Source organism: Meles meles, chromosome 9 (assembly GCF_922984935.1).
Source record: "Meles meles chromosome 9, mMelMel3.1 paternal haplotype, whole genome shotgun sequence".
Taxonomy (NCBI): domain Eukaryota; kingdom Metazoa; phylum Chordata; class Mammalia; order Carnivora; family Mustelidae; genus Meles; species Meles meles.
In genome coordinates, this window is record NC_060074.1 from 18822580 (window position 1) to 18838589 (window position 16010).

At 41.2% G+C, this 16010-nt stretch overlaps 1 non-coding gene across 1 annotated transcript; it reads right to left on the reverse strand.

The window, feature by feature from the left end:
• Positions 1–9654: 9654 nt before the first annotated feature.
• On the reverse strand, positions 9655–9763 carry LOC123951237. Its single transcript, XR_006820387.1, has one exon. It is a non-coding gene; the product is annotated as a U6 spliceosomal RNA (small nuclear RNA).
• Positions 9764–16010: the final 6247 nt, after the last annotated feature.

Genomic DNA, 16010 nt, shown 5'->3' on the forward strand with positions numbered 1-16010 from the left:
CTGAAGGTCCATGAGTCTCTGCCCCTCTACCTCCTCACCAGATGAGAGGCTATATCATCCCCAATCTAGAGGTGCAACAGCAGAGGCCCTCTCAAGTGGATGTGATTCCATATTGTATCATCTGAGGGCCTGATATTATAAGCCACCACTATGAAGCTGGGTTCACTCCATCATAGGAGTGGGAACCTCACATCTTGGGTTCTAGCCCCAACTCAGACACCTGCTTTGTATGGAAGTATATAGGTCCAGAATTCAAAAGGTCTGAATTCTAAGCTTGGAATCACAACTTAGCAATCATGTTTATCATATCACTTAAAATCCTTCTGTGGCTCCCTGTTACCCTTACAATAAAATCGTTACCATGATATTCAAGTCCCTGCACAATCTGACTTTTGTCCATCTCTCTGACCCCCACATCATACCTATGTCTCTCTCACACTCTACTCCTTAGCCACATCAGCCCTCTTTCTGTTCTTGAAGTCACCAGCATTGCTTATACCTTGTTGTCTTTATATCTGTTGTTCCTTCTGCCTACGAGATCCTGAAAGTGTTCCACTAAACTTTTGGCCTTCCACAAATATCTAATCAATGGGTAGGTTAAACATATTTTGCATAAAACAACAATGAAACAATGGCACCCCACAAGAAAAAGATTGTGAGGGAGGGAAGAATTTGAAATTTGATATATTTTTTTAATCTAGTCATCATGAGGAAAAATAGGAATCTCATTTATTCATTAATTCATTCATTTAGCAGGAATTTATGCTACTTGAATACTATCTGCCTCTCCTAACTTGAATTTAAGTTCTATGAAGCAGGAACTTTGTCTTAGCTGCTACATAGAAGGTACTTGAGAAGCATCTACTAAATGAATAATGTATTCATGAACAAATGAATGAATGAAATCTTAGTTTAATCACTTCACATCTTGGGGTCTCAGTTTTCTTATCCTTAAAGTATGACTAACAATAACATTCTTCTTTGCTTCAAAGTAGTGGAGAGATTCTAAAATAAAATATGCATTTGAGACCTAGTTTCCTAAAATACAGAGCCTGAGGTAGGGATTAAGTACTGGTGCTTTATTTGGAAGGTACAATCCCAAGGTACTGAAAGTGAGGGCAAAAGGAAAAGAGACAAAAAGAATAGGAAAAAATGTGGCTAATGAATTGCCACACTGACCACTGCTTCATGTGAACCCACAAAGGGAGCACCACCAATCACTTGGCAGGAACATCCACAGGAGCTCACAGAATATCTTATGTGGAGAAACAATACCCTGAAGCAATTCACCAAGGAAGGATGGAACGTTGGTCAATAGTTACCCATTAGAGAACTTTCTGCCCCATACTTCCAGACTGTCTCATCTGACCACCCCACACCCCTGCCCTTGCAAGCACTCAAAAAGTCTACTCCTGTGTCCTTTAGCATGGTATTTCATCCAAGTCTGGAAGTGGCTGGAAAAGCCAGAGTCTCCAGGCTTGTGGCAGGTTGACCATAGGTGGTGAAATCCTGCAGCCCCACATAAAATCCCTCTCCTTCACCAGGGGAAGCGCCTCCATAATACACAGCTGGGGGAGAGTGAGGATGAAAGAATCCAATGAGGATGAGGGGATATACATTAGGCGTTTTTGATAAAATATCTGAAGATGATTTGAAAGTTGTAAAACCCCAAACAATGAAAAGTGATATTGTTTCATTCCTCTTTCTGTTAAAGTCAAGTGTGTCTTTGCATTGTATAAGTTTGATAAGCTTTCAACTAGACTGCACCAAAGAAGTCTTTCCTGTTTCCACTGTTACTATTGAAACAGCACCTCTCTGAAACAAGCCACTTCATCTCTCCATAAAAATCCTTCTATACAAAATAGACACATAAATGGGTTTGGTTAAAGTGGAGTTTTTTCTTGCTATGTTTGGTTTGTGTTATTGAGAGAAAAATGCAACAAATATGAGCAATCCATATGGGAGATACCTTTCGAGTAAAATCCCTTGCCTCTTGAGTCTTCCTTCATCACTCTTGCTTTACAGCATCTGCTTTTGAGCCCATTCTTATACTGGTATACTGCCTACACAATGATCGATTTTGACACATCGCCAACATGCCAGTAGATGTTAACTTCCCAGAGTCCATCTAATGGTCAGAATGAAAAGATTTCCTAGCCTGAAATGCCCGCATCAACAATTATGTAACTTGTCATCTGTGACCCTCTCAACAGGTTTTACCTACAAATCCAAGACCCTTACTCTTTCAGGGCAGCCCAGAAAGGAGTCAGGCTAAACCGAGGAGCCACGTTTGTTTGAATTTTGAATGTGTTCCAGCATCCAGTAAAATGAAATGTCGGGTATATTTCGGTAGAATACACACACATGCAATTCATTCAATAAGTGAGTGAATGAGTGGATGTGGTCAGTTTAGGGTAGAGATTAAAAAATTAAAAGCACAGGCTCTAGAACCAAAGCCTGGTTCAAATCCCAAATTTATCATAAAATAGCTAGTGTGACACTAGAAGGTCGCTTCACTTCTTTGTGCCTCAGTGTGTACCTTGGTTTTCTGACCTGTAAAATGGGGATAACAATCATAGCTACCTTATAGTTTTGCTGTGATTCTGCAATGATGCCTGGAATGAAAGTCTCTTAACTCAGAACCTGGTGATGAAGGTTAGCCCTGATGGCCATTCTGAGCATGTGTTGAGCTCCCCACCTGGATCATCTCAATCAAGGGAAGGACATGCTTTTCTAACACGTCATCTGCCTTTATTGTTTCAACTAAACCCAGGTTTATACATGTTTAAAATCCAGTGTAAAACTTGCCATTAAAAATTTGTGTAGCCAAGGGGAATCTCATACTCGGCATGGCATTTATGTCGCTTTGTGATACACAGTGTTTTTAAACGTGGTGCTGTCGATTGATTTAAGTATTTTATTGGACAATTTTACTGTTCTTGTGCCCTGAGGCTTTTAAAAGCAGGGACCAATTTTTTAAATCAAATAGATAAATGTAAAGTCATTGCACTTGAAATAACAGCAGCACAAGCAATAGGACCAGAATTTCCACTTGGGCTATTTAATTCCTTGCCTAAAATAAATTTAGGGGAAAAGCAGTGAGAGCTGGTGGTTAAATTCTACCACCAACATCCTGAGCCCTGTCCTTGATGTCACCAAGACCCCAAAGTCTACTTCCCTGAAGTTACTCCCAAGATCTGGGCCATGTGGGCATTTGTCTGTCCTTGCTTCTGGGGAGGGGTAGTCTGACCTCAACTACTTCTCAAATCCCTTTGGCATCTAGATGTAATTCCCCACCTCAGTGATAGAGTAATAAATAACGAGTCACTGTTTTAGAACTTTCCTGCAAACTGTTGCCTGCAACTGTATTGCAAACTGCAAATCATCTTAATTTTGGTACAAAATAGCTCTCTACCATGCAAAATAGAAGCTGTTTTCTAATGGAAACAACACATTTAAAGAACTTTAAAAATTAACATCACTGATAGTAGAACATTCTAGCCTTGCACACCTCCTGATATGATACAGTATGGAGCATGCGGCATCATTTTTGAAGAATTCTTGACAAAAATATTTAACCTAAATTGAACCAAGCCTTTGACCTAACTTACAGTTAACAAGAAATATTGAGGATAGAGGGAATAGTCTGGTGATATTATAGTAATACGATATGAAAAATCCAAAATGTGGGAAGGTCTACAAAAAAAAAAAGGCCTTGCTTTTCAAAAAGTGTGATGTCATTAAAAAAAAATGGGAATGAAGCTGTTGAAGATCTAAAGAGACTAGAAACACCAAATGCAATGCACGACCTTGACTGGGTTCTGGTTTGAAAAATAACAAGTAGGAAAGATATTTTAAGGACTGCTGGGGAAACTTGCATTTATCTTTTAGGTAGTATTATAGAATACTGTTAATGTATAACATAAATGTATAACATAAATGTAATTATGTTGAAGAATTTTTTTTAGGAGATGCATACTGAAGTACTTAAATATGAAGTATTACATTGAAATGACCAGGAAAATATTAACAATTTCTGAGTCTAGAGGGGCCAGGTATATGTATAAACAACTGTACCAACCTTTCAACTATTGTGTATGTTTGAAAATTGTCATGATAAGAGAACTTTTGAAATGTAGATTCTCCTGCATCAGCTTCTGACATTATTATTAGCAAGGTAGACTCTTGCAAACTCATGTTTCTACCTTGGGATTTGAGAATTGGTTGGGGGAGGAAGGGCATATCTGAAATTTGGCTTATACGCCCTATTCCGAGCACCATGGAATTTTTCTGTACTCTTCGGCATCACTTCAAAGGAAATGTGTGATCACATTCTTTCCCCGTAATCTTTGTTAAGAGATTGGTGAGCAAACACATCAGGTACACAATATTTCATATATGGAATGTATCTGGTTCATTATTTATTAGACAGAGCCTATGTAATTTTCCCTCACCTCCCCTGATCAAATATCATGTTTCCATACCCTTTTGTAATGCAGAATTCAAAGTCCCAGACCTGTGAAGACTGGGGTCATTTTCCTGTGTGTCTCATAAGAAGATTAGTTTCTCAATCTAAGAGGAAAGAATTTCTCGGCACAGTAATTGATATAGAAAATACATCTTGGAACCAAATACATAGTTTAATCGTTGTGGTGGAGGAGAGGACATTCATTTGACTGATGAAATAGAGAGGAGCCAGGATTTGTTTAAATTGGCAAAGCCAGCATTTAGGGGGATTTCTCTGTCTTCTACAAGTCATCATCTTCAAAGTTATTACTGCACTCACAAGTGTATTTGTTCCCCAGTGGTGCTGTCTCCGGGTTTTAGAACCAGAATCAGGCACAGGTGTACGTGAAATTATTCAGGCAGGGGTCAGATCAGGACCTGGACAACTGAATATATTTTGATTTATTCTTATTTGGAAGATATATCCCTCCAGACAACACTGTGATCTGCCACTTTCTGTAAAGCACTCTTCTACAAGGAAAATGAATCCCCAAACTGCAAGACCTCAACATAGGATCTCAACTATGCCCCTGCTGCTGAGACACCTCACCAAGAGAGTATCTTATTCTTTTCTTTAAAACCTAACAAGATAACTGTGGACATTCATTCTATGCCATGCCATGTTTTTATTTTTGTTTTATTCTTTGAATTGATTAAATTCCCACTGGGTGACAAGCACTGTTCTAGGTACTCGAAAGAGAGCAGACAACATAAGAAAAATCGCAATCCCTGCCTCCTAGGAGTTACACTCAAGCGGGGAGGAGAGGAGTGGAGGTAGGTTAATAATGAATAATGAATAATAATGAGAACAATGAAGACTGGGAGTAAGGAGACCTACCTTAGATAACTGTGGCCCAGAAAAGCCTCTCTGAGGAGGTGACCTCGGAGTTGAGACTGTTGATACTAGTCGGCGGAGATCTGAACAAGGGCACCAGCTAATGCAAATGTCCTAGGGCAGAAGCAGGCCTGATAGATTTGAAGGACAGAAAGAAAGGCTCAAGTGACTAGAGCATGGTGAATGACAGACAGTGAAATGAAATGTAGGTCTTGGTTAGGAGATGGGACTTTATTCTAATTGCACTGGGCAGCCATTGGAGAGCTTGAAGCAGGAGAGTGGCATGATCTGATTTACACTTGAAAAAGACCTCTCAGGCTGACACTTTTGATCAGGGACTATCTCCTCACATTTACCCCAAATTCCTCCTGCTGCAATTAAAGTGCATTTTCTCTCCTCACAGTGAACAGATGCTACTTGATGCTGATATTAGTTCAGATGCCTGAGGAAACATCAGATGGCTATATCAGGATCCCCAGAAGGCTGGAATAAATGTAGTAAGACCAGGGTGATAATCATCAACCTGAATTACAATCAGAGGCCACTGATGAGAGTAAAACCTGGGGTGCCTCCAGGACCCGTTCCCCACCAACAGATCTGCCAGCCCTTTCCTGGGTCGTCCTCTAGGCTCTTCCGTTCTCATTGAATCTCAAGCCCCACCTTCCCACCAGGCAAATCCAAGGCATCAGCAACACAACGCTGAAGACTATCTCCAGTTATTCATGGTAAGGAACATATTGTTGGTGTAAGAGGATATTAAAATATGGTGGGTAGGACTTCTTGGTGGACTCTCCTCAGCAAAACAACAATTGAGCTGGTGAATATTATAAAAATAAAAACGATATCCTTTAAGTTCTACAGAAATCATCCTAAGGGTATAGAGCAAAAGGATAAATATTAGTGAAGAAAACCCACTAAATTTTGTACAATCAGCAAGTGCAATGGTATTTCAGCCATGAATTGCTCCTGGTGCCCACTCTCAGGCCAGGTTACAGAAACTGTATCCTGGTGCATGCAGTTAAGATAGGGTCTCTTCTCCCCAAAGTGCAGAGTCTGGAGCTATGATTTCACCCCAAAAGGGGCATTTTGCCAGCAGTATTTCTCCTCTCCCCACCCCCGCCCCATCTACTGTTGCAGAAACTCTGTTCCTAGCAGGAACGGCCTAGGGGATATGGCTCCCTTCTCCAGTCCTACACCAGTTGCATTCCACTGAGAATATCAGGGCCATGATCACAATTGCCCTGGCTGCATCAGAGCATCATAGGAGAGGCTCCACATTGGGAAGGGCAAGCTGAGAAGACCAGGGATTTGCACTGCCCCCATCCTGCAACCAGTGTGCACTCCTAGAACTCCTAGCTCCAATGCAGTGACCCAGGGGTCCTACACAAGGAGTGAGGCAGACCCTAAGGATGAAGCACTCTGCAGCTCTGCCTGGGGGACCTGACTCTGTATTTAGAAGAGAGAGCACAGAACATCATGCCTAAGGGTGTTGAAAACATTGAAGACCTTGGTAGAAAATAATTAAGAAGAATCAAAAAGCTCTGGGATACAAGCAAGACAGCAGAGCAGCCTGAAGTTTAATAGAACCAGGAAAGAACAGCCAGGAAAAACCCTCCTGGGGTCACAGTCAACCCAGGGTGCAAGTCCTGCTGGCACAGGAGGCTTAAACATGACTTCTGACCAGACAGTGAACAATAAGGGTGAGTCCTAGGATGCCAGGCTTAAAAATAAAATCACACTCACCCTTAACAAGTTGGAACATTAAGGGCATGTCCCAGGATGAGCCCTCTTGGGAGGAATTAGACAAAGAAGCTCCAAGATTCTAGTCCTGGGCATAATGTGGGGCTATAAACACAAATTCCCTGAACCGTGATTCAGCCTCTAAGCCACACACACGTTGAAAGGTAAAAAGCAAAAATCTAACTTCTGAAAGTGCTAAGTACAACCTTTGACCATTAAGTAGCTATGCCAACCCAGAACCCAGAGATGACACTTAGGTAGCCAGGCTAAAAGGCAAAAACAAGGGGAACAATGTTAGCATGAATATTGGAGGCTGCACACTGTAGGGGAAACAGATGTCACAGGATTAGTTCAGTCAAATCACCTAACCAATGAACAACTGACAAAGCCAATCACCACCATCATTACTCCTGCAGAGCAGGGGAGGAAATCCATATGTAGAGTTGCTATAACATAGTTCCAAAATGTCCACTTTTAACAAAATATTGTGACATGAAAACAACAGTAATGAGCACACCTAGCTCACACATCCTGGTTTCTAATACCATTTTCCAATAAAAAGAAATGGTTTCCTTGGAGAAATGAGTGATTCTAGTGCAGGGGCAGGATATACACAAAATGAGCCTAGAACATCTTGAATTGACAGAAAATTCCTATATTCCTGACATTAAAATCCTATATTGATAGGGATATGCCAAAAGAATACAGGGGACAAATGAAGGAGCTCCCAATGCCTCAAGTTGGAATAATTTTAGCAAAAATAAATAAAATAGTATTGGATTGTAACCTAGAGTATAAAATAGATATCCATGAGTCCATACTAATACCAAAAAAAAATTGAATAAATAAATAAATGAGGAAAAAAAGACAAATATCCTGGCAGGAGAATTTCAAATAATTTCTGTGGATATTTCACCCTTGATAAGGGAACCATAACTCCCCACTTCCTAAGAGCAGACTACTCATAGTGACTTCTTTCCAAAGAATCAGTGTGGAATTGGGAGGATGGGGGACAAGGCAGATAACTTTATGGTGGAAAACCTGAAAAACATTATCTCAGCCAAGTGATCAAGGTCAGTATCAACAATGATAAGTCATGCTGATAATATATACATTTGATATGATGTAATAAAAATGGAACCTGACCTCTGTGGTTCTCCTCCCCAAACTCCATTAACAGTGCTCTAACCATGAGAAAAAAAAAAATTAGACAAATCCCAATAGAGGGGCATTCTACAAAATAGTTGACGAGTATTCTTCAAAACTGTCAAGATCATCAAAAATAAAGAAAGTCCAAGAAATCACCACAGCCAAGAGGAGCCTAAAGATATATGAAAACTAAATGTAATGTATCATGGGTGGGTTCCTGGAAGAAAAAAAGTATTAAGGACAAACTAAGGAAATCTGGGTTATATACACAAAAGAATCAAAACAGAAGCACAGATATTTGTATACCCAAGTTCTTGGCAACATTATTCACAATAGCCAAAAGGTGGAAACAACCCAACTCTCCAGCAATGGATGAATAAACAAAATGTAGTATGTACATACAATGGAATATTATTCCGCTTTGTGAAGGAAGGAAATTCTGACATAGCTACAATATGGATGAACTTTGAAGACAGGATGGTAAGTGAAATAAGCCAAACACGAGAGGACAAATATCATATGATTCCGTTTATGTGAGATAACTAGTTAGATATAGCCATAGAGACAGAAAATAGAAGGGCGTTGTCAGAGTTGCTAGGGGGGGAAAGAGTTGGTATCCAGTGGATAGAGTTTCAGCTCGGGAAGGTGGAGTTCAAAGAGACGGAAGGTGGCAAGTGTGGTACAGCAAAGTGAAGGCACTAACTATACATTTTTTAGTGGTTAAATGGTAACTTTTATGGCACACGTACTTTATTACAATTATTAAGAAACTAGGAAAATCTGAATGGTCTATGGCATTTAGTTACTAATAATATGTTGATATTGATTCTTTGTTTATGATAAGTGCACTGTACTAATGGAAGGAGCTAATAATAGGGGAAATGAGCAGTGGGATATGAGGGAACTCTATTCTCTTCTCAATCCTTCTATAAATCTAAGAGTATTTTAAAAGTAAAGTTGATTTTTTTTAAAAAGAAGGTGATAAAGGAGTAGAAAGTGGTAAAAGATAAAGAGACACTGAGAACAAACCCAACCATATCAATAACAACTTCAAATGTGAATAAAATAAAAAAACCCAATCAGAAGAAAGAAATTATCAGATTAGATTTAAAAAAAAAACAGATCCAACTCTATGCTGTTTATAGGCGATACACTTTAGATTGAAAGATACACAGAAATTGGAAATAAAAGGAAGGGAAAAGATCCATCAAGCCAACAGCCACCGCAGAGAGCTGAATGGCTCTAGTAAAGACCAGACGATATAAACAATGTAACCATCCTACTCGCTGCACCAGTTATTGCTGGGCCCCTCGCAGGACAGGCCCCCATCCAAAATTCTGTTCTGATGTCAAGACTAATGATACCACAACATATCAAAGGAGTATGAAGAGTTTATTACTTAAATAACGAGATTTCTGAAGGCGGTAAGGCAGGCTTTCCATGCTTATTTGCGTGTCATCCTTGCGCAAGGGCCATGCTAATCTTCTCTGTATCGTTCCAATTTTTTAGTATATGTGCTGCCGAAGCGAGCACCCCATGCTTATTTGAAAAACGGGTTGAGAGGGCACCTGGGTGGTTCAGTGGGTTAAGCCTGTGCCTTCAGCTCAGGTCATGGTCTCGGGGTCCTGGGACTGAGTCTCGCATTGGGCTCTCTGCTCAGCAGGGAGCCTACCCCCCACCCCCACGGCCTGCCTACTTGTGATCTCTCTCTCTGTGTCAGATAAATAAATAAAATCTTTTTTAAAAAAATGGGTTGAGAGAGCTGGAAAAGGAGGCTGGCCTGGATTTTTTTTTTTTTTTAATTGTGGTAGGGCAATGGGGTCAAGTTGAGGTTCCCATGTAGTGTCACAATAGAAGTTCATTCACTTACGTTAGAGAAATTCCAGGTATGAGGGGCCCCTGGGTGGCTCAGTCTGGTTAAGCATCTGCTTCAGCTCGGGTCATGATCCCAGGGTCCTGGGATTGAGCCCTACTTCAGTCTCCTTGCTCAGAGGGGAGCCTCTCCCTGTCCTTCTCCCTGCTGCTCCCCCTGCTTGTGTATTCTCTACCTCTCTCTCTCTCTCTCACTCCGTCAAATAAATAAATAAAAACTTTAAAAATTAAAAAAAAGGAACTCCAGGAAAGAGCACCAGAAGAGTCTCCAAGGAAGCCATGGATGCATCCAGAAAAAGAAGAGAAATCATCAAACATTTACGAAGTCCTGCCTTGAGCTTCAGCACCTGAGGAGTTGGAAAGCAAAGTCTGCAATATGAGAGTAAGGAAAGCAAAAAGAAGGCCACACCCCTTCTCTGACTGCTGCCTTCTCTTCTGTAGCTGGCCAGACCTGCCACATACAACAAGGTGTGACCTATGGGAAGTTCACACCCTAGGTCTTCAGACCTAGGCTCTAAAGAAAACCAGACATTGACACAATTCCAGTACCACTTTCTCAGAGCTCTCCTGGTCCAACACAGAATGAATATGTGACAACTGAGGTAAACAGAGACCACTAAGGGAGCCCCAAGAAGATGTTATCCATACAGAACCTTGAAGAACAGATCACATTCCAGATGGAAGGAAGAGTGTGTGCAAAGGCAAGGGAACTACAAACCCATGATGGGTTCAAGGGGTTGCAAGACATTTCACATGCATCCTGTACTCTTAACCAGCCAACAACAACAAAAAAAAAAGTTAGGAAATGAGATGTAGGCAAGAAGTAGAGTGTGCAGGACCTGATTTAAAAAAAAAAAAAAATGCCTTTACTTGGGAAAGAAATAGGGAACCACAAATGGGTTTTCAGCAATGTCAACAAATGAGGTTTGCATTTTTTTAATGTCCTTCTGGAAGAGGTATGGATGACTGAAAGGGATCAGATTGGAGATAGGGAGACTTAGATAAGAGACAGTAATATTCCAGGCAATGGGCCATGAGGGCCTGAATCCGTTTTCACAAGGAAAACTAATCTTATATTCTTTCCACAGCATCCTGAAATCACTGCATGACTGTGATTTTATCAGACTCACTAATTTTTACTATTTCCCTCAACACACAATCCAGTGAAAGTGTATTGTAAGTCACCGATTTTTCTCTGAGAATCAAGTTACCTGTGGTATGGCAACCAGGTGTCACCTCTTTTAATCAGCAAGAAGTGTAGGTCTTGCAGGGTCAGGCACTGTCACAGTTTTTAGAAACAAGAAAGATCCATGTTCTCATAGAACTTACAAAGAGGGTAGATGTTTTCAAAGGACACAAAATAATTTCAGGACAACAAGATCTGTGAAAAACAATAAAACAGGGTAGTGAGAGGAAGAATGATGGGGCATTCTGACTCTGGGGGATTAGGAAGCTGACACCTGAGTGGCCCTGAACAGAATCTGAGGACAGAAGACTCCAGAAAGAAGGACTGCCTGGTTCCCTGCTGAGCCCTTAGCTAGTGTTTCCTCAGTATACTTCCTAAACCTGCATCTTGCAGGATGACTCACAAAATCGTTGTTAACAACACAAAATTCTCTCTAGTGGCATAGAGTTTTAGAAAAATAAAATTTAGAGTCATCAAGTACTTGCCTTATAGATACCACATGTAAGCCAAGATTCAGCCCATTGATGTGCCAAGTAAAAATCTCTGAGGACGCATGTGATCATGATTACTCTGCCTCCCTATATGTCGCTGATAGGATGTGACTTCAATATATGATGCGATGAGGAACTTTTGCTAATGTCCTGTCCTCTTTCTCTCTAGGAATACTGTTTTAATTAGCTTTGTTCTTGGCAAAAGTGGGATCTGTCAAACTTTTCCTACAAGAAAGGAATGTGAAATACATCATTCTCTTCTCTACCTGTAAAAACAAAATTACTTGCTTTTGTATCAGGAATTATTTTCCAGTTATTCTGGAAAAACTCAATTGGTTCACCAGAGAGGACAGTAGACTTCAAGAGGATGCACCCAAAAGTAACAATAATTATTATTTTTATAGTAACTAATACTTTTGAGTACATGCTATATACCAGGTATTGTGCTAAATCCTTGCGTGACTCATTTATAAATCTCACAACAATTAAATGGGGAAGGCATTATGATTTGAATTTTGCAGATGGAGAAATTGAGGCGTAGAGAGTTTGAATACCTTGTCTAATACCACATTGTCCTAGAAGCAGAAACTGAACTCAAGCAGCTTAATACCACAGATCTGACACAGCCAAAAAACAGAATCTGATCACCCCCCAACTATATCACACCATTTAGATGGGAGTGGTATTGGAATTAAGGAAAAAGCCCTTAGAAGTTGGAGGATAAGGAAAGGAGAATTTAAGAAGAGGGGTTTTAAGAAGTTGTCAATAATGTCACACGACTCTTAGAATGAAATCCTTCTTAATTGTGCACCCCAGACCCCTCTCTTGCCTAACGCTAGTCCTGGCTCTGGGGAGACAGAAGTTGACAAGATGAGGACAGACGGGTAAGACCAAGTAGGGCCTTGTGTTTTCTACTAAGATTTTGACTTTCACTCAGCGTGAGATGGGAAGTCGTTGGAGGGTGTTGGCGAGAGAAATAGCATGATCTAATTTAAGCATGAAACCCTTTGGCTGCAGGTTGGTAACAGGTTGTGGGAGGGCGAGGGCAGAGCTGGGAGGCCAGTTAAGAAACCATCGCAATAATCCAGCAAGAAGTGATAGTAACTTGGACCAGGTGGCAGTGGGATGGTGAGAAGCAGTTGAATTCTAGATAGATTTTGAAAGTAGAGCTGAGAGAATGTGCTGTCAGACCAGATGTAGGATGTGAGAGAAAGAGAGGAGTCAAAATGACACCAAAGATTTGACCCTAAGAAACTACCCCAGAATGTCAAGGAATACAAAGCCTAACAGAAAGGTCATTGGATTTGGACTTCAGAGGATGCTGGGTGATCTTGGTGAGAGAATTCCCTGCGGAGGAGTGCAGATGGGGGTTGAGCTAAGTAAAAAATAGAGCATAAGGAAATAAAAGTAATAAGTATGATCTACTCTTGTGACTTGTACGGAGGAGACTTCTGGTAGCTAGGAAATCCTGGGTCAAGGGAAAGTTGTATATGCCTTTTTTTAATATTTTATTTGTTTATTTGACAGGGATCACAAGTAGGCAGAGAGGCAGGCAGAGAGAGAGGGGGAAACAGGCTCTCCGCTGAGCAGAGTGTCCGATGCGGGGCTCGATTCCAGGACCCTGAGATCATGACCTGAGCTGAAGACAGAGGCTTTAACCCACTGAGCCACCCAGGCGCCCCTGTATATGCCTTTTTAAGAGGGGAAAGAATTAAGTGTGCTTATGGACTTAGGACAAATAAAAAAATTTTTTTAAAGAGTGATTGAAAACACCTAGTAGAGAGGGGGTGATTAAGCCAAGGAGAGATGAGGGTGGGCCTGACTTCAGCCTAGAGCACATGCATGGGTGTGAACAGAGAAGGAGTTTGCAGGAAAGGGGGGAAGAAGGGAAGGAGGAGTATTGCTGTCACTGTTTCTAAGTGAGAGGAACAAGAAATGGAGAGTTCTTGCTGGACAGATGATGCATTTTCTGTGAATTAGGAGATAATATCATAAGCCAAGTTTGAGACTGTTCAGAGTGAGAACAGTGACAATTTTGAATCTTCTCTTGGGGAAATGTAGCATAGGATCGTGAGTGGCGAAGAGGACCCAGCAGAAACTGGAGATCATAAATATGTAGCTAAAACAACTCACATGGTTGTCTGAAACAGACTTACGCGGCAATAAAAGGCTTGTACAATAAAATTTCCACTCAGGGACAGTGGACCTCATGTGCATTTCTTAAGAACTGAAAAAACATGATCTAGGGGGCGCCTAGATGGCTCAGGCAGTTAAGCACCTGCCTCTGGCTCGGGTCATGATCTCAGGATCCTGAGATTGAGCCCCACCTCGGGCTCCTTGCTAAGCAGGGAGCCTGCTTCTCCCACTCCTCCCTCCTTGTGGGTGCTCTCGCTATTTCTCTCATTATCTGTCCCTCTCTCAAATAAATACATAAAATCTTTTAAAAAATGATCTAGAAGGCCAACGCCACAACTTTAACTACTTAAGAAAAAATGGTGCCCAACTTGTCCATGCAAGTGATACATAGTCTACCTCAAAGCCTAGTGCTAAGATAGGATTTAGGTCAACATCAGATTGATTTCACCAAAGACCCCCAAATCCTCTGCCTCTCTCACACATTGTTTTAAAAATACATCTACTTCCCTTTCCAGCCTTGTGCATTTCTTCATCTAGGTTCTCTGACGACGTATGTCACACAATTATGAAACTTTTAAATCTCGCCTTTATTTTTTCAATAGAGAGAATATTATTTTGTCTTACCTAAAACATGAATCTTTTTTTTTCATTTTATTTATTTTTTCAGTGTAACAGTATTCATTCTTTTTGCACAACCCCCAGTGCTCCATGCAAAACGTGCCCTCCCCATTACCCACCACCTGTTCCCCCAACCTCCCACCCCTGACCCTTCAAAACCCTCAGGTTGCCCCAACCTCCCACCCCTGACCCTTCAAAACCCTCAGGTTGTTTTTCAGAGTCCATAGTCTCTTATGGTTCACCTCCCCTCCCCAATGTCCATAGCCCGCTCCCCCTCTCCCAATCCCACCTCCCCCCAGCAACCCCCACTTTGTTTTGTGAGATTAAGAGTCATTTATGGTTTGTCTCCCTCCCAATCCCATCTTGTTTCATTTACTCTTCTCCTATCCCCCTACCCCCCCATGTTGCTTCTCCATGTCCTCATATCAGGGAGATCATATGATAGTTGTCTTTCTCCGATTGACTTATTTCACTAAGCATGATACGCTCTAGTTCCATCCACGTCGTCGCAAATGGCATGATTTCATTTCTTTTGATGGCTGCATAGTATTCCATTGTGTATATATACCACATCTTCTTGATCCATTCATCTGTTGATGGACATCTAGGTTCTTTCCATAGTCTGGCTATTGTAGACATTGCTGCTATAAACATTCGGGTACACGTGCCCCTTCGGATCACTATGTTTGTTTCTTTAGGGTAAATACCCAGTAGTGCAATTGCTGGGTCATAGGGTAGTTCTATTTTCAACATTTTGAGGAACCTCCATCCTGTTTTCCAGAGTGGTTGCACCAGCTTGCATTCCCACCAACAGTGGAGGAGGGTTCCCCTTTCTCCACATCCTCGCCAGCATCTGTCATTTCCTGACTTGTTAATTTTAGCCATTCTGACTGGTGTGAGGTGATATCTCATTGTGGTTTTGATTTGTATTTCCCTGATGCCGAGTGACGTGGAGCACTTTTTCATGTGTCTGTTGGCCATCTGGATGTCTTCTTTGCAGAAATGTCTGTTCATGTCCTCTGCCCATTTCTTGATTGGATTGTTTGTTCTTTGGGTGTTGAGTTTGCTAAGTTCCTTATAGATTTTGGATACTAGCCCTTTATCTGATATGTCGTTTGCAAATATCTTCTCCCATTCTGTCAGTTGTCTTTTGGTTTTGTTAACTGTTTCCTTTACTGTGCAAAAGCTTTTGATCTTGATGAAATCCCAATAGTTCATTTTTGCCCTTGCTTCCCTTGCCTTTGCCGTTGTTCCCAGGAAGATGTTGCTGCGGCTGAGGTCGAAGAGGTTGCTGCCTGCATTCTCCTCAAGGATTTTGATGGATTCCTTTCTCACATTGAGGTCCTTCATCCATTTGGAGTCTATTTTCGTGTGTGGTGTAAGGAAGTGGTCCAATTTCATTTTTCTGCACGTGGCTGTCCAATTTTCCCAGCACCATTTATTGAAGAGGCTGTCTTTTTTCCATTGGACATTCTTT